Source organism: Eptatretus burgeri, chromosome 11, assembly GCF_056783735.1.
Source record: "Eptatretus burgeri isolate ZD-2024b chromosome 11, Ebu_testis_v1, whole genome shotgun sequence".
NCBI lineage: Eukaryota > Metazoa > Chordata > Myxini > Myxiniformes > Myxinidae > Eptatretus > Eptatretus burgeri.
In genome coordinates this window covers 50,370,679-50,388,178 of record NC_140971.1, presented here as the reverse complement: position 1 = coordinate 50,388,178, position 17,500 = coordinate 50,370,679, and the positions used below count along the sequence as shown (strand labels likewise).

General features: G+C 47.9%; 1 pseudogene; it reads left to right on the top strand.

Moving 5' to 3' along the window:
* LOC147017047 (uncharacterized) overlaps nt 1–17,500 on the top strand; it is a 42,597-nt pseudogene that overhangs the window by 13,382 nt on the left and 11,715 nt on the right.

Sequence of the window (17,500 nt, the reverse complement as noted above, 5' to 3'; positions counted from 1 at the left end):
TCCCTGAGTGCGACATTCATGGTATTCGTGTCCCCAAAATAAATAACCTGAGGGCTGAGTAACTAACTAAACAAACCCACTCACACGGACGACTTAAATAAAATTGCCGGCGCTAAGACATACATGCCGGGGGCGCACTCATATGCACAGTACAATACATCTTAACCTTAACTTACAAATTTTACACTAAACCATGGCCCAGGATCAATGGACTCTGCAAAAAGAAAGCAGTTAGCAGGGAGCCAGGCTGCTCACATGCAGTCTCTGGAATGCAGGTGACAGGGAACGTGGCCGGCTGCTCACACGCAGTCCGGCCTTCCCTTTTTAAAATGAACCCAGTGAACCACAACCGTGCATGGGCTGCACAAACGCAGTCTCCATGCCAGCTCAAGTTGCACACGCAATGAGCACAACGGATGGATGGATGGATGGATGGATGGATGAATCGATGCATGGATGGACGCAAACACGGTGCACGGGCCGCCACTGCAGGCCCGTGTTGTAGCCCGCCAACAGGGCAGTTCTTGCAGCTTGCAAACTGTTGCTTGCTGATCCTGGCGCACATGGCAATGAACAGGGGGGGGGGGGCAAAGCAAAATTGAACCGGGGCTGGTGAACAGGGGCAGTGGGCATGGCAAAGGCGAGCAGGCAACACAGCCTGCAGAATAAGGCCGCTGCAGGCAAACACAGCCGGCAGACGAACTGGCCGGCACAGGCCTTGCAGTAAACAGCTGCAGACGATCCGGCCGGCACAGGCCTTGCAGCAACACAACAGCTGCCGATGAAGTTGACCGGCCTCTTGCCGTGCAGTGCAGGTTGGTGGAAGGGGTGCGGTGGTGCTGGTCACTCGGGAGGCGGGCTCGGACCTACCCTACAGTCTCCCTCCCACCTATCGCCTTTATCTGTCACTGTCTATACCCACCCCCTTAATTTGTCAAACCCAATTTAGCCCCAACTTATTTTTTTGTTGTTTTTATTTTTACTTCCCCACTATAAAGCGTCCCCTAACCCCCTTTACTGTCTCTGTTCGGCTAACCTATCCTGTCACCTAGCCTACTCCCAACCCCTACGTTCCCTTCCCGGAGGGGAACAAGGGAGAGCTAGCGTCCTGTGTCGAGGCCCAATTCAAGCCTCAGGATGGCCTCCCCAGACTTCAGCGATCTAACCCAAAGTGGGTCCAGCGGCCCACAACGAGAGCGAGGGGATGGATGGTGCGGAGGGGTACACTTCCTAATCTACCCTAACCATATAACTGTTAAACTACCCCAGGGCTTTCAACAAGTGCCTCGCGCTTAAGCTATTGGTTCTAACAACCCAGATTCCCGTCGCCTGTGTTGGTGTCCTCACAATTTCGGGCCTTGCCCCCCAATTTTCTCTCCGTGCCCTCACACGGTCTCATGGCTGGGATGCGTGGCTCCCTTTGGCAGGCACGACCCTCTGCCAATTCCCCTACGATCGCACCCCCGGGCACTACACTGCCTCCGAGCCTACCAGCTCCCTAAACACCGGGGAGTGCCCCCCATGGCACCTCCCCTGAAACGCACACATGGCAGGCTGGCTTCCCAGGCCCCTTTCCGAGGGTCACTCGTGCCCACAACACTGCCCACGCGGCTAATGGTGGCCCGGGCCCCCGCACCAAGCGGGCGCACCCGTGCCCACTACGCTATCCCGGGCCCCCCATGGGCCCTTGGCCTACTACGGCCGACTAGCCTGGTGCCCGGGGTACCCACTCAGCGATACTCACCTTTCGCAGCCACGCTCCCAGCCCGTCAACAGGGCTCCTGCACCCCTCCAAACGGGTTTCGAGCCTACACTCCCACCAACAGCAAAACGACTTCCATTTTTCAATTTGACTAACCCAGCTAACTTACTTTATACTGACCCCGGGGTCCCTTGGGCGGGAGTTACGCCTCCCCCCAATCACTCATCGCACCATGCATTCCACATTCGCTCCACACACACAGACCCGCTGGCCTCACTCACTCATCAAGCACATGCTTCCACTCAACCTCAACTCACACAACACTGAACTCTGCCATCCTTCTAACTACATCCCCTAACTAACTCGTGCTCCCACGTCGTCCCTTACACTACAGCACGTTCCATTTAACACTACGTAGCTAAACTACGTCCCCTCTACACACTCACAAGTCAGTCACTGTCTCCAAATCTCTAAAAATCATTTCCCCACCTAAATCTCGCTAAAATCCCTCTACCTAATCCATTCCACGGGCCCCATGAGGACTTACCCCTGCCCCATGGAGCCGGTCTAGCTAAGCTAACCCTTCCCCCTAACTAGTTTCATCCTGTGCCCAGGTAAGGGGGTCTTCCACCCCTTGCCTGGGAAATCCTGTTCACCCGAAAGTGAGGCTTGCTTTTTCTTTTTTCCACATGTGCAGCACCAGCGCGGAAACTCACCGCTCGCACACTTTGCACCTGCCCGTGACGTCATGCAGCTGCACGTGTACCTCGTCCCTCCTTGGACGGTACCATCCGGCAGGGATACCCCTCCTGCAGGATTCCAACCAAACTTGCAGCCATGACGTCACCATGCGCATAAAAAAACACAAGCCCCACGTCTCGAGGGGTTCCCCACGTGAACAGATGTGCTCTTCCCATTGGAGCTGAACACCCCCCCCCCCCCGCTCGCGTGGAGAACCCGTTCCGTCCAAATCCATAATCCTGCCTAAACTTTGTCTGTCGCGGGATCGGCAACATTCACCACGCTCGTTTCCGGACCGGGACTTCACTCTCGCAAGCGAGCACGTGGGGGCCTCGTGCGTTGCACAGCACGGACCTCGAGATCGCTGCTGGGTGAACCCGGCACGGTCCCCGAAACAGCTGCAGCCGCTACCCGGCTTTTGTCCCTCTGTCGCAGTCTCCGTCGCCATTCTAACCACGCACACCTGCGTGTCACGACGCTCACACTCCACTCCATTACATTCACCCCGGGAGACGCGGCTGCGTGCTCACGCATGCCGACCGACATCTCCCTTACATACCGCTCTCTCACACACACGGTCTCCCTTGCACTCGGCCGTTCACTCACTCGTGCCATTTCCCTCACACAAGCCACACCACTCACACGTGCGGGGGCACTCGCCCGCGGTGTCTCATCCACACACGGCGTGCTGGGGAGCACGCCCTTCGGCACACTTGCCACCACACCAGTCACACACGGGGTCGCTTCCACACACGGGGACGCACTCACACCTTGCACCATACACACCGGGACAACCACACTGGGGATTCGTGTCCCCACAAGGGTCTCTGGGGCCTCTATACCCCCCAAGCTCTCCGTGCACCTATCCACAGCACCCGTCCCCTCAACCTCGCAAAGCACAACTGAACCAACCTGGTCGTGACTCGCCTCAAGGGGGCATACTCCCTCCCCTCGTTCCTGGAGGAGGCCATCCAGCTGCTCGCACTGGGTCTCCACCCAGTCCACCAGCTCCACCTCATGGTCCTCCACTACCTCCGTGTGTGTGTGTGTGTGTGTGCGTCTCTAACCCCGTCTTCATCGTGTAATCTTCCCTCTATCGTTCCCATCTCCAGTGTCTCTGTACATTTATTCGTTTCTGTTGTCCCCTCGTGTCTATTAGTCTCTGATTCTTTCTGGCGTCTTTCCCTTATCTTTATGTAGGTCAACCTTGCTTTCTCCTTAAGTCGCTCCTGTCCTTCCCTCTGTTTCACTCCTTGCTCTTTCACGATTTCCGCGTACCTCCTCCTTGCTTTCCGTCTTAATTGTTCTTTTCTCTCCCTCCCAATTACTTTCACCTCGTCTCTTGTCTCCCGTGTCTCTATACATTTTCTCTCCTTGTTCCTTATTTCTGTCTCTTCCTGGTTCCTTTTTCCTTCCCATCTGAGTCGTTCTTTCTCTCTGAGCCCCATTAGCTGTTCGTTATGCCTCCGGAGCTCCTCAATCTCCGTTAACTCCAATCTCGCTCTCCGTTTTAGTTGTTCAATTTCACACTCATATAGTTGTTGTTTTCTCTCCCACTGTTCCTCCTGCTCTTTGTTTTCCAATCTCATTGTTTCTTTCAATTGGCTCATTTCCTTCCTGTGTTTCATTCGCTGTTCTCTCACTACTCTTCCTCGTTTCCTCTCCTGTCCTTCCTTCTCCAGTTTAATGGTTTGCTTAATTTGGTTAATCTCCTGTTTGCGTTTCATTTGCTGCTGTCTCATTACTCTTCCTCATTTCCTCTCCTGTCCTTCCTTCTCCAGTTTCATGGTTTTCTTCATTTGGTTCATTTCCATTTTGTGTTTCATTCGCTGTTCTTTGTCTATCTCCTCGTACTCCAGCCTCAGCTTTTCTTTCAATTGGTCAACCTCAGATTCATGTTCTTTTTGTTTTCTATTCCATTGTTCCTCTCGTTCTTCCCTCTCCAATCTCCTTGTGTCCTTCAATCTCCTGATTTCTCCTTCCTGCTTCATTCCTTGCTCCTTCAACTTCTCCTCGTATTCCAACCTATTTTTTTTCCTTTTGTGGTTCAGTTTCAAATTCATACTCTTTCAGTTTTTTATTCCACGGTCTCTCTTGTTCCTCGTTCTGCAATCTCATCGTTTCTTTAATTGATGGATTTCTTTCTCCTGTCTCATTCCTTGTTCTTTGTATATCCTATTCCACTGTCTCGCTTGTTCCTCGTTCTGCAATCTCGTTATTTCTTTCAGTTGGCTGACTTCCTTCTCCTGTCTGATTCGTTCTTCCATCATTACTCTTTCTTGCATCTCATTCTTTAATCTGGTCTTCGCTTCCAGCTGTTCGATCTGTACAGTGTGGTTCCTTAACGTTTCATTTTCCGTTGTCGTTCTTTCTTCTCTCACCATCCTCAACTCGTTTTTTAATTCCCTCTCTTTGTTTTGGTGTTTCTGTAACTCAGAAACTTTCTTTTCCAATTCCTTTCTCATCTCCGCACACTCCGACTTTGCTTTGGCTTCTAATTGTTCAATCTGCTCAGTGTGGTTCCTTAACGTTTCATTCTCTGTTCTCTTCCTTTCCTCTTTTAACATCCTCAGTTCGTCTTGTAATCCTCTTTCTTTGTTTTCGTGTTTCAGTATCTCAGAAGTTTTTGTTTCTAATTCCTCCCTCAATTTGCGTGCTTCTTCACTCATTTCATCTCTTCTTTCCACCGCTTCCCTCCTCAATTCGTCCCTTTTTTTACTGTATTCATTTAGTTTTTTCTGCCATTCCTTTTCCATTCTTATCTCCCCTTCCAGGATTTCTCTTTTAAACTGGCTTGCCCTTACCTCTCACTTCAGTAGTTCCAATTCCCCATCTTGTTTGCGTTTTTCCTTTTCGAGCTTTGTTTTCCTTTCTCCTTCCTCCCTCAATTCTCCCTGCAGTTCTTTGAACTGTTCTGACTTTTCCAGCAATTCCTCCATCCTTTCCTCCAGCTGTCTCTCTCCTCTTTTTATCTTCCATTCTAGGCTTTCTCTTTCCTGATTGCCTGTTCTTATCTCTTCCTTCAATTGTTCCAACTCCCCATCGTGTTCACATTTTTTCTCTTCCAACTGTATTTCCCTCACTCTCCCCTCCAGTTCTTTGAACCGCCTTGCTTCCTCCAATAATTTTTCCATTAATTGTTTTACTTCCAAGTCGTGCTCCTTTTGTTTCTTTTCAAGCTCGGTTTTCCATTCTTCCTCGGGTAGTTTCCTTTCCTGGGAGATACCAATCTGCTGTTCCTCTATTCTTTTGTTCAGTTTGCTCTTCGCATATTCCAACTGACGGGTATAAAACACTACCAAATTCTTTTTCCCACATAATTTGTCGACTCTATTGGCCAAGTCATGTTTTTGCCACCGAATTCGTTCCAGTAAATCGTCCAATCGCTGTGTCCCTCCGTACACGTAATTTTTCTGAAGCGCGTCTGCGTGCCGTTGTGACTCGTCCACTCCACTTTGCACCTCCTCGATATATTCTTCATAATGCTTCACCTTTTCCAAGACATCCCCCAATTGTGCCTGAAGCCTGCCAATGCTCGCATAGTCATCCTGCCACGCCTGCCATGGCACATGCCATGACCACGTGCCTTGAACCGGTGACTGGGAGCTCAAGCCTCGTACTGTGCCATTAATATCAGACCGCTCCGTGCTGCACTGAGGTGCGATCGCGCTGCCATTGTGCGACTCCGTTTGCCGGCAAAGTTCATGCTCAAGCCGCTCCCACTGACCACAGTTAGTGGTGGGGTTATAATTATAAAAAGAACCGACCTGGGCCATGGATCCTACATGACGACACATACTTAATACCCCCGGCTCCCGCTCGCCTTGAGACGCCATCTTATTTCTCGTAAAGGGTTAATTTAAATCGCTCGTAATTTGGAGGGAATCGGGGGTCGCTCCTCTCACCCCTGGACCGATTCCCGTGAATTTAGCTGGAGATAGGAGAGCCCGTTTTCCCGTTCTCCGATACCAGTGCCGCGAGGAGGGGGATGAGTTTGTATCCCACTCCTTACACCAGTGTTGCGAATTCGTGCCCGCCGGCGTGCGAGCGGCCACGTAACTCGAATCGCGGCACGTCGCCCACCGGACAGACAATTCCGTCGTGACCCTCTCGGACTAACGCCAGGAACTAGTCACGGGTGGGCCTTTCGGCCTCACCACGATCGTGCCAATCGGCCCTCCACGTGGGATAGGGTTGTTCGCCAAATTCGACCTACCTAAGTACCCACACGGAGGGTAGACCGGGCGATCGCACCTTGCCGCAGGTCGACTTCGGACACGGGCCACTTTAAGCGACCCGTTCCGTACTATCGGGATAACCGAGCGGTGTTATCGTCAACCTCGACGGTTCCGATTAATTGTCGGGCGTATTTTAGCCCACTACCAACCCTTTACGTGAAGTAAGATGGAGATTCAATTAAAGAAAAGACGAAGCGAAACGGGAAAAACAGTTCAACATAATTCACATTTATTCCGCGGCAAACGGAAAGCACACATATACAATTACAACAATTATGCACCAAAAGCAAATGTAAAAGAAGAAACACAACAATTATGCACCAAAAGCAATTGCAACAAAAGAAACACAATGCAGATCTACTACCGACTACGCGAGCACACGGCAACACTTAAACAGTTTTACTTTACAGACGGCGCCGACAACACATATACTCAAAATCAAAAGAAAAGGGCCACCCTCTACGACAAGGGGGGCAGACGGGCCTGTGGCCGAGACCGGGCAGAGCCTACCCGTCTTGTGATGAGCCGCAAAATGGCGGCGGCGCCCCGACTCCGCACTCCTCCGCGGGCCACGTTGGCACTGCCTGGAATGGGGTGGGAACGGGGCCCCCTTTTCGCACTATCTCAGCGCAGGGGGAAACAGGGGGGGGTTGTTGATGCTCTGGGGAAAGAGGATAGTTGGCTTGCTTGGGTCCCGCGACGAGCGACTCCACTGCGCCCTCGACCGCGTTCCCGGCTTCTCCTCTCTGCAGCTCCCCGACAGACTCCGAACCCCGACTCTCCTCCAGACCCGTCTTGACTACTGCTGCCACACTTCGCCGCCGCCACGACTCGCTCGAGCCCGAAAGAGAAACTCTTCTCCAGCTCGAGCCCGAAACGGAAACTCTTTTTTTTTTTTTTTTTTTTTGTCTCTCTCTCTCTCTCTCTCTCTCTCTCTCTCTCTCTCTCTCTCTCTCTCTCTCTCTCTCTCTCTCTCTCTCTCTCTCTCTCTCTCTCTCTCTCTCTCTCTCTCTCTCTCTCTCTCTCTCTCTCTCTCTCTCTCTCTCTCTCTCTCTCTCTCTCTCTCTCTCTCTCTCTCTCTCTCTCTCTCTCTCTCTCTCTCTCTCTCTCTCTCTCTCTCTCTCTCTCTCTCTCTCTCTCTCTCTCTCTCTCTCTCTCTCTCTCTCTCTCTCTCTCTCTCTCTCTCTCTCTCTCTCTCTCTCTCTCTCTCTCTCTCTCTCTCTCTCTCTCTCTCTCTCTCTCTCTCTCTCTCTCTCTCTCTCTCTCTCTCTCTCTCTCTCTCTCTCTCTCTCTCTCTCTCTCTCTCTCTCTCTCTCTCTCTCTCTCTCTCTCTCTCTCTCTCTCTCTCTCTCTCTCTCTCTCTCTCTCTCTCTCTCTCTCTCTCTCCAGAAACTCTTCTCTCACTCGATTTGCCCTGCCCTCGGCGCTTTATAGTCATAGTCAGCAGGAGAAACCATATGCAGATTTTCGGATCAGGATCGGCTTGGGGGCGGAGCCACGCTCGCCCATTGGACGGAGGAAAAGTGGGCGTGAATCATTCCTGATCCTCGAATTTGCATATATCGATTCTACTCCGACGCGCCTGGAGGCGGGGCCAAATCGCCCCGCGCTCGCTGATAGGACGGAACAGAAGTGGGCGTGAGTCGTTTTTGATCCGACTTCCCCGGAAAGGCCGCGTTTTGCACCCGCTGCTCGGCGCGCGCCCTGCACGAGTCCAGTATCGGTGCCCACAAGCGGCGTGGAAATGGCGGTGATGCGATGGTTGCGAGGGCGAGTTGTGACGGTAAAGGTCGTGGCTGTTGTTGTGAAGCGGCGTTGCGGTTGGTGGTTGTTGTGTGATGGCTGTTGAGACGTGGTTGGTGGTGGTAGTAATGGCGGCTGGTCCAAAATAAAGATAGTAAAAGAAAAACGGCTATCTAGAAGGGTCGCAGCCCTTATGAATGACATTTATTCCCTCTAAACAACGGGTTTGGGCCTAACTACACATATACTTACAGAGATATCTCACCTAAGGGACCTGAATGGTGGTTTGCGAATTTCGTCAACCACAACAATATGTATATATTTTTTTATATATACACACACACAGTGGGGAGAACAAGTATTTGATACACTGCCGATTTTGCAGGTTTTCCCACTCACAAAGCATGTAGAGGTCTGTAATTTTTATCATAGGTACACTTCAACTATGAAAGACGGAATCTAAAATAAAAATCTTGAAAATCACATTGTATGATTTTTAAATAATTAATTTGCATTTTATTGCATGAAATAAGTTTTTGATACATCAGAAAAACTGAATTTAATATTTGGTACAGAAACCTTTCTTTGCAATTACAGAGGTCAGACCTTTCCTGTAGTTTTTAACCAGACACAGACTGCAGCAGGGATTTTGGCCCACTCCTCCATACAGATCTTCTCCAGATCCTTCAGGTTTCGGGGCTGTCGCTGGGCAACACAGATTTTCAGCTCCCTCCAAAGATTTTCTATTTGGTTCAGGTCTGGAGACTGGCGATGCTACTCCAGGACCTTGAGATGTTTCTTACGGAGCCACTCCTTAGTTGCCCTGGCTGTGTGTTTCGGGTCGTTGTCATGCTGGAAGACCCTGCCACGTCCCATCTTCAATGCTCTTGTTGAGGGAAGGAGGTTGTTGGCCATGATCTCGTGATCCATGGCCCCATCCATCCTCCCCTCAATACGGTGCAGTCGTCCTGTAATCTTTGCAGAAAAGCATCCCCAAAGAATGATGTTTCCACCTTCATGTTTCATGGTTGGGATGGGGTTGTACTCATCCTTCTTCTTCCTCCAAACACGGCGAGTGGAGTTCAAACCAAAAAGCTCTATTTTGGTCTCATCAGACCACATGACCTTCTCCCATTCCTCCTCTGGATCATCCAGATGGCCATTGGCAAACTTCAGACAGGCCTGGACATGCGCTGGCTTGAGCATAAGGACCTTGCGTGCGCTGCAGGATTTTAATCCATGACGGCATAGTGTGCTACTGATGGTTTATTTTGATTCTGTGGTCCCAGCTCTCTTCAGGTCATTGACCTGGTCCTGCTGTGTAGTTCTGGGCTGATTCCTCACCTTTCTCATGATCATTGAGGCTCCATGAGGTGACATCTTGCATGGAGCCCCAGACCGAGGGAGATTGACTGTTATCTTGAACTTCTTTCATTTTCTAATAATTGCGCCAACAGCTGTTGCCTTCTCACCAAGCTGCTTGCCTATTGTCCTGTCGCCCATCCCAGCCTTGTGCAAGTCTACAATTTTGTTCCTGATGTCCTTCGACAGCTCTCTGGTCTTTTCTGGAGAGGTTGGAGTCTGATTGATTGAATGTGGACAGCTGTCTTTTATGCAGATAACGAGTTCAAACAGGTGCAGTTAATACAGGTAATTCAAACAGGTGCAGTGAATACAGGTAATTCAAACAGGTGCAGTTAATACAGGTAATGAGTGGAGAATGGGAGGGTTTTTAAAGGCAAAACTAACAGGTCTGTGAGAGCCGGAATTCTTCCTGGTTCGTAGGTAATCAAATACTTATTTCAGGCAATAAAATGCAAATTAATTATTTTAAAATCATACAATGTGATTTTCAGGATTTTTGTTGTGGATTCCGTCTTTCACAGTTGAAGTGTACCGATGATAAAAATTACTGACCTCTACGTGCTTTGTAAGTGGGAAAACCTGCAAAATCGGCAGTGTATCAAATACTTGTTCTTCCCACTATATATATATATATATATATATATATATATATATATATATATATATATATATATATATATATATATATATATATATATATATATATATATATATATATATAATTGCGGCCACGGGAACTGAGACACCAACTTGTCACTCAGGGGGATTAATCCCCGGTTGTTCTTGGAAGAGCCGGACCTGGGGCCACCGCTCACAATTAATGTTGTGGTACGGTGGGTTGCATTAAAACCACGAACGTTACCCAGTAAACCACCTGTTCCAGTGTCCACCATCAAATTGTGCCGTTTAACTCGAGGTTACGTGGTTACCTGAGTGGGGTGCACGCCCTTGGAAAAGCACTAATGTTATCTCGATTAGATTTTAATTAGGGCGGCCGAGCGTTTTAACGCTGGTACGTGCCGACTATTTTTGGTCAAATCTGTGGTAATTACTTCCCATTCTATCTCGGTTCGGACAATGCTAGACCAATGGAAGAAAAGGACAAACACGGACAGGTTGGAAGTCGACAAATGATTTAAAAATATTAAAATAAATAAATAAAAAGAACTTTTTATTTTCTGAGGTAAATAAATGAATAAATTTCAAAGCAATCGAAATGATCAGTTAATCAGGCAAAATCAATCAAAATGACAGGAAAGAGACAGAGAGCAGATGCTTATCAGGTGGCTTGACTTACTTACAACTATATACAGACAAGGGTACCCAGCAGACCATTCAGGGGTGGGGGGGGGGAGGAAGAGTCATCACGCTCACCAGAGTAGTCGTCCATGAAGTGAAAACATCCTGAAATGTGTGCGTGTGTGTCCCGTCCATCACCAGCTCACAGCTTTGCCGTGCACAAACTCACCAACAGCCTTGAATGCCAGTCAATATCTGGGGGGCACCGAGATCATCTGTCGCGGGTTTAGACCCTGGGGCTGCAACACGGGCAGCTCCTCGCACTTCACGAAACTGGTAACGTCAAGTGACCCACACGGTCCAGCGGTGACTGACCCACGCCTCACTCGTTGGTGACCAACCGATGCCTTACTCGTTGTCGGTGCTGCTCACACTCACACCACACGCTCGCTTGCTTGCGCGCTCGCATGCTTCCTCACTTGCGTGCTTCCTCTATGCCTCGCTTCTTCCCTCGCGCGCTTCAACTCTCGCTTTCTTTTTCGCTTCCTCTCTGGCTTTCTTTCTCTCTCTTGCGCACTTACACACTCGCTTCTTCTGGTGACGCGCTTACTCCCGCTTCTTGCTCACTTCTCACGTGCTTCCTCTCTTGCTTACTTCCTACCCCCGCACTTCAACTCTCGCTTTCTTTTTGGCTCGCTTGCCTGCTTCTTGCTCACTTCTCTTCTCGCGCGCTTCCTCTCTCACTTTCTTGTCCTTCCTCTCTGCTTTCTTGTCCTTCTGTACGGACCTCAAATTCTTTTAATATATGCGGCCTGTCTCGGTGGGCGCAGAGTCCCCCCAAGCTCACCAAACCCCACTTGTGTACCGTTACCATGACGACCAGTGCGCTCGAAAAAAGGCGGGCATCGGCGCTCGTGAAAAACATGTGTGCAAACATTGCTGAGGAAAAATAAGGCAGGCACCAGCGCTCGCAAAATAAATGTGTGTAAACGTGTCTGTCGTAAAGAAAAAAAAGCTTCCCATAAGAGAGGGGATCTATTCTTTACCCTTCTCAATGCATCTCATTTAAAATCCCATTAGACATGGGGTTGGGCTAATCTGAACATGCATTTAAAGAAATAACTGTCTGAGGACCTGGATGTGTGGATGCATTCATCAGACCACATTCTGAAAACCGTGACACTATATAGAGAAACCTATGGAGTGTGACTAGCACTCTGCTCATCCCAATTGTACAAAGTCCACACCAGTGTCAACTCCAACACAGAGGCTTTGACCCGGTGACTCTGTCAAAGACACAAAAATTTTATGGTCATCATCAGTTAAACATGAAACGGAACCACCGATTCAGATTTTTGCTTATTTGACCTCATCATAATGGTATACCAATAAATATCAAACCAATGATGACCACATTTTTCATTTATACATCAGATATACCTCCTGACTATTTTCGTGAGCTTCATTGCGGATTATGTCTCACATGGTGAAACTGCATAATCTGCACAGAACAACCATCGGTCTGCAACGCAGACAATTTTTAAAACCAATCAATCAGAAGGAACGTGATATAACCAGCGGGAAAATTAAAACATAAGGAGTGTGACGAGCACTCCGCTGATCCTCATTGGACACAGTCGCCATTGGGTGGCAGATGGATAGTTGATCTGTGCGAATTATGTGGTTTTACCATGTGAGACATAATCCATGGCAATCATCACCATAACAGTCAGGAGGAGCGTTTGATGTACAAATGAGGAATGTGGTCATTATTAGTTAGATATTTATCGGTATACCATCGAGACCAGGTCAGGTCAGGTATGGGAGCATTCGCCAGAGTAGCATGTCGCTGCATTATCTAGTGAATTATCTAGTGAATTATCACAACCCATTATCTAGTGAATCCATGACTCCCCAGGCCGAACCAGACGTCTATTGACCTCTGACTCACAGCCAGCAGAGACATGAATATCACTGCCAAGGGAAGTGAATCTCTCCACGACCTCAACATCCTCACCACAAACAGGCACAGACAGGACAGCAGCATCCAAGATGTCATTGAAAGCCTGGAACTTAGTTTTGACCCAGGAAAACCGTATTCCCAGTGGCTCCGATTCCTCATTCAGCACCTCAAGGGCCCACGAAAGGATATCTAAATTCTCTGCAAAGATGACTGCATCATTTGCGAAATCAAGGTCAGAGATCTTGACCTTCCCAAATGATGCAACGCAGCTTGATCTCTCTGACATCCTCCCTATAATTCAGTCCATACAAGTGCTAAAAAGTGTGGGGGCCAGTAGCAACAGAAAATAAGTCAGAGATGGTACCACCACATCTCACAGCCCTCTCAGTACCAGAGTAGAGTTCAGGCATCAGATCGAACAGTTTTGCTGGCACCTCACGAAGACCAAGAATCCTCCAGAGGGCATCCCGATTCAATGAATCAAACACTTTCCAGAGATCAACATAAGCTCCAAGCAGCCCGTGCCGAAACTCTGGTCTGCGTGCGGTGAGAACCCGAAGACCAAGGATACGGTCAATCGTTGGTCTCTTTGGTGAAAAGCCTGACTGCTCTGGATGCTGGTGCTGAAGCAGATGGTGACGAACCCTATCAATCATTATCCAAGCAAAGACCTTGCCCGGCACTGAGGGCAGCGTCACCCCTTGGTAGTTGTTGCAGTCTTGGCAATCACCTTTCCATTTCCAGAGAGGGACAACCATGGCCCTCTTCCAGTCAGTTGGGATGATGCCTGTTTTCCAGGCAGAGCATTTCCACCAGCCTTGAGAAGCTCAGCATGGATGCCACAGATCCCTGGAGCTTTATCCCACTTCAACCTGTTCATCGCAGCCTGTGTTTCCAGAAGCGAAGGTGGACCACAGTTGATTGGAGGGTCAACAACAGTTATTGTAACATCCCTGACGTCCAACTCGACAGCTGGTGGATCAGCCTGGTACAACCGCTCAAAGTAACCGACCCAGCGGACCTTCACTTCGGACTCCTCTGTCAAGAGCCTACCACGCTCTGCTCTAACTGTAGTACACCGAGCGATGGCCTTGGATGAACGCAATGCACGAATTCCCCTGTGAGGAAAGCACCAAATTTGGCACACCAGTAGCCTATCATATTATTATATGAACAGATTTGGATATTGGGCCATCTCAAATTTTTGATGGCAGTGGAAAATGGCTGCCACAGCCATCAGCGGCTGAATTTGAGATGGCCCAATATCCAAATCTGTTCATAATATGTTAGGCTACTAGTGTGCCAAATTTGGTGCTTTCCCCACAAAATGCACAATTGTTATGTGGGGCAACTTTGCTAAATAATGCATAACAATTGTGCATTTTGTGAGGAAAGCACCAAATTTGGCACACTAAAAGGGTTGGCGTCAAGAAGGGCATCCGGCCATAAAAACATCGCCTCAAAAGGAAACCATGATGAGTACAACTGATGGGCATGGTACATCCCAAAGTACACCTTGGGGGTCCTCACCCCTCTCGTTAAAACTCAGGGTGGGGAACCCAATCGAAGCAAGGGAGGAAATTTTTCCATTTATGATGACCAATCGTCTGATGCCCAACGTGGAGATCGGTTTCTGAGGTTTGGTACATGGAATGTCGGGACAATGACAGGGAGATCTGGAGAAGTGGTTGAAACATTGGTCAGAAGAAGAGTGGACATATGTTGTGTGCAGGAGACACGGTGGAAGGGAAGTGGTGTGAGAATGGTGAAGGGTAGGCAGGGACAGAAGTACAAGTTTATGTGGCAAGGGTGCCCGGAAGGTGTGCATGGTGTTGGTGTCATGTTTCCTGAGGAGTTTGTAGACAGTGTAGTGAGTGTGACTAGAGTGAGTGAAAGGTTGATGATGGTGAGAATCGTGATCGGAAAGCTCTTGGTGAACGTCATCTTGGGATATGCCCCGCAGGTCGGTTGAAGCGATGAAGAGAAGAACATGTTCTGGTGTGCGATAGAGAAGTTGATGGAGAATGTGAAAGATGAGGAAGTTGTTGTGGTTGGAGGAGACTTGAATGGACATGTGGGAAGGAGTCCACACAGTATTGAGGGAGTCCATGGGGGTTATGGATATGGTGTGAGAAATGGAGAAGGTGAAAGGATCTTGGAGTTTGCTGATGGAGCTGATTTGTTGATTTGTAATTCCAGAAAGCGGATAATAAGCTTATTACATACACGTCAGGTGGGTCGACGACAACCATTGACTACCTTATGGTGCGTTGGCGAGATAGGGAAAACCTCCGGGACACAAAGGTGATCCCTGGGCAGGAGACTGTTAAGCAGCACCACCAGGTTGTCTGCGATATAAGGGTGAAAGGTGCGCGGAGAATTCAGCTGGTGAAGTACCAACCGAGGATGAAGGTGTGGAGGTTGAAAGAGGCGACAGTGAAGGAAGCATTAACAGAGAGGCTGAGTATGGTTGAAGATGATGTGGTTGAGCTTGAAAGTGGTTGGATGTCAATGAAAGATAGTCTATTGGGAGCCGTTGGTGAGGTATGTGGATGGACAAAAGGACCACCGAGGCACTCGGAAACATGGTGGTGGGGTGATGAAGTTGGAAAGACGATTGAAGAGAAGAGGAAGAAGTTCAAGTAATGGCAAAAGGCAAAGAATACCATGGAAGAAGAGGCAGCACATGAAAGTTATAAAGTAGCCAAGAAGGCTGCAAAGAAAGAGGTAGCAAAGGCGCAGGAGGCCCATAGGAAATGTTCAGAGAACGCTTGGATTCGGAGGAGGGTAAGAGAGCGGTATTCAGGATTGCAAAGCAGATAGCGAGAGAGAGATTTGATGTGATGGGGGTGAGTTCTTTGAAGGATGAGTGGGACAAATCATTGTGGACTCAGATGGAATTAAAGGAAGATGGAAGAGATATATGGAAAGGCTGATGAATGTAGAAAATGAATGGGACAGCAACATCGAGAGTAACCCGGTTTTAGGACCAGCAGAGAAGATAACTGAGAAAGAAGTTGAGGAAGCTATAAGAGCAATGAAGAGTAGAAAAGCAGAAGGATCGACGGGGGTTGTGGGAGATATGTTGAAGGCCGTGGGAAGTTGGGGTGTGAAGAGAATGATAGAGATCTGTAATCTGGTGGTGAAAGAAGGCCGCATTCCAGTGGATTGGGAACCGAGTACCCTCGTCCCTCTGCACATGTGGAAAGGTGACCCTCTGGACTACACAGACATATATATATATATATATATATATATATATATATATATATATATATATATATATATATATATATATATATATATATATATAGTTATATATATGTATATATATATATATATATATATATATATATATATATATATATATATATATATATATATATATATATATATATATACTGGGCTGGTGTATACCCCGGTTAAAATAGGTGTACCATATCCCTGTGTCGTAAGAGGTGACCAGGGTTGCGTCAGGAAGGGCATCCGGCGTAAAACATGTGCCAAATCACTATGCGGATCATACGGATGATCCGCTGTGGCGTCTCCTAACAGGAACAGCGGAAAGAAGACGAAGAAGATATATATATATATATATATATATATATATATATATATATATATATATATATATATATATATATATATATATAATATACACATACAGCTCTGGAAAAAATTAAGAGACCACTACAAAATTATCATTTTTTCTAGTTTTACTATTTATAGATATGTGTTTGAGTAAAATGAACATTTTTGTTTTATTCTATAAACTACGACAAAATTTCTCCCAAATTCCGAAAAAAAATATTGTCATTTTGGGCATTTATTTGCAGAAAATGACAACTGGTCAAAATAACAACAAAGATTCAGTGTTTTCAGACCTCAAATAATACAAACAAAACAAGTTCATATTCATTTTTAAACAACACAATACTAATGTTTTAACTAAGGAAGAGTTTAGAAAGCAATATTTTGTGGAATAACCCTGATTTTCAATCACAGCTTTCATGCGTCTTGGCATGCTCTCCACCAGTCTTTCACATTTCTGTTGGGTGACTTTATGCTACTCCTGGCACAAAAATTCAAGCAGCTCGGCTTTGTTTGATGGCTTATGACCATCCCTCTTCCTCTTGATCACATTTCAGAGGTTTTCAATGGGGTTCAGGTCTGGAGATTGGGCTGGCCATGACAGCATCTTGATCTGATGGTCCTCCATCCACACCTTGATTGACCTGGCTGAGTGGCATGGAGCACTGTCCTGCTGGAAAAACCAATCCTCAGAGTTGGGGAATATTGTCAGATCAGAAGGAAGCAAGTGTTCTTCCAGGACAACCTTGTACGTGGCTTGATTCATGACTCCTTCACAAAGACAAATCTGCCCGATTCCAGCCTTGCTGAAGCACCCCCAGATCATCACCGATCCTCCACCAAATTTCACAGTGGGTGCGAGACACTGTGGCTTGTAGGCCTCTCCAGGTCTCCGTCTAACCATTAGACGACCATGTG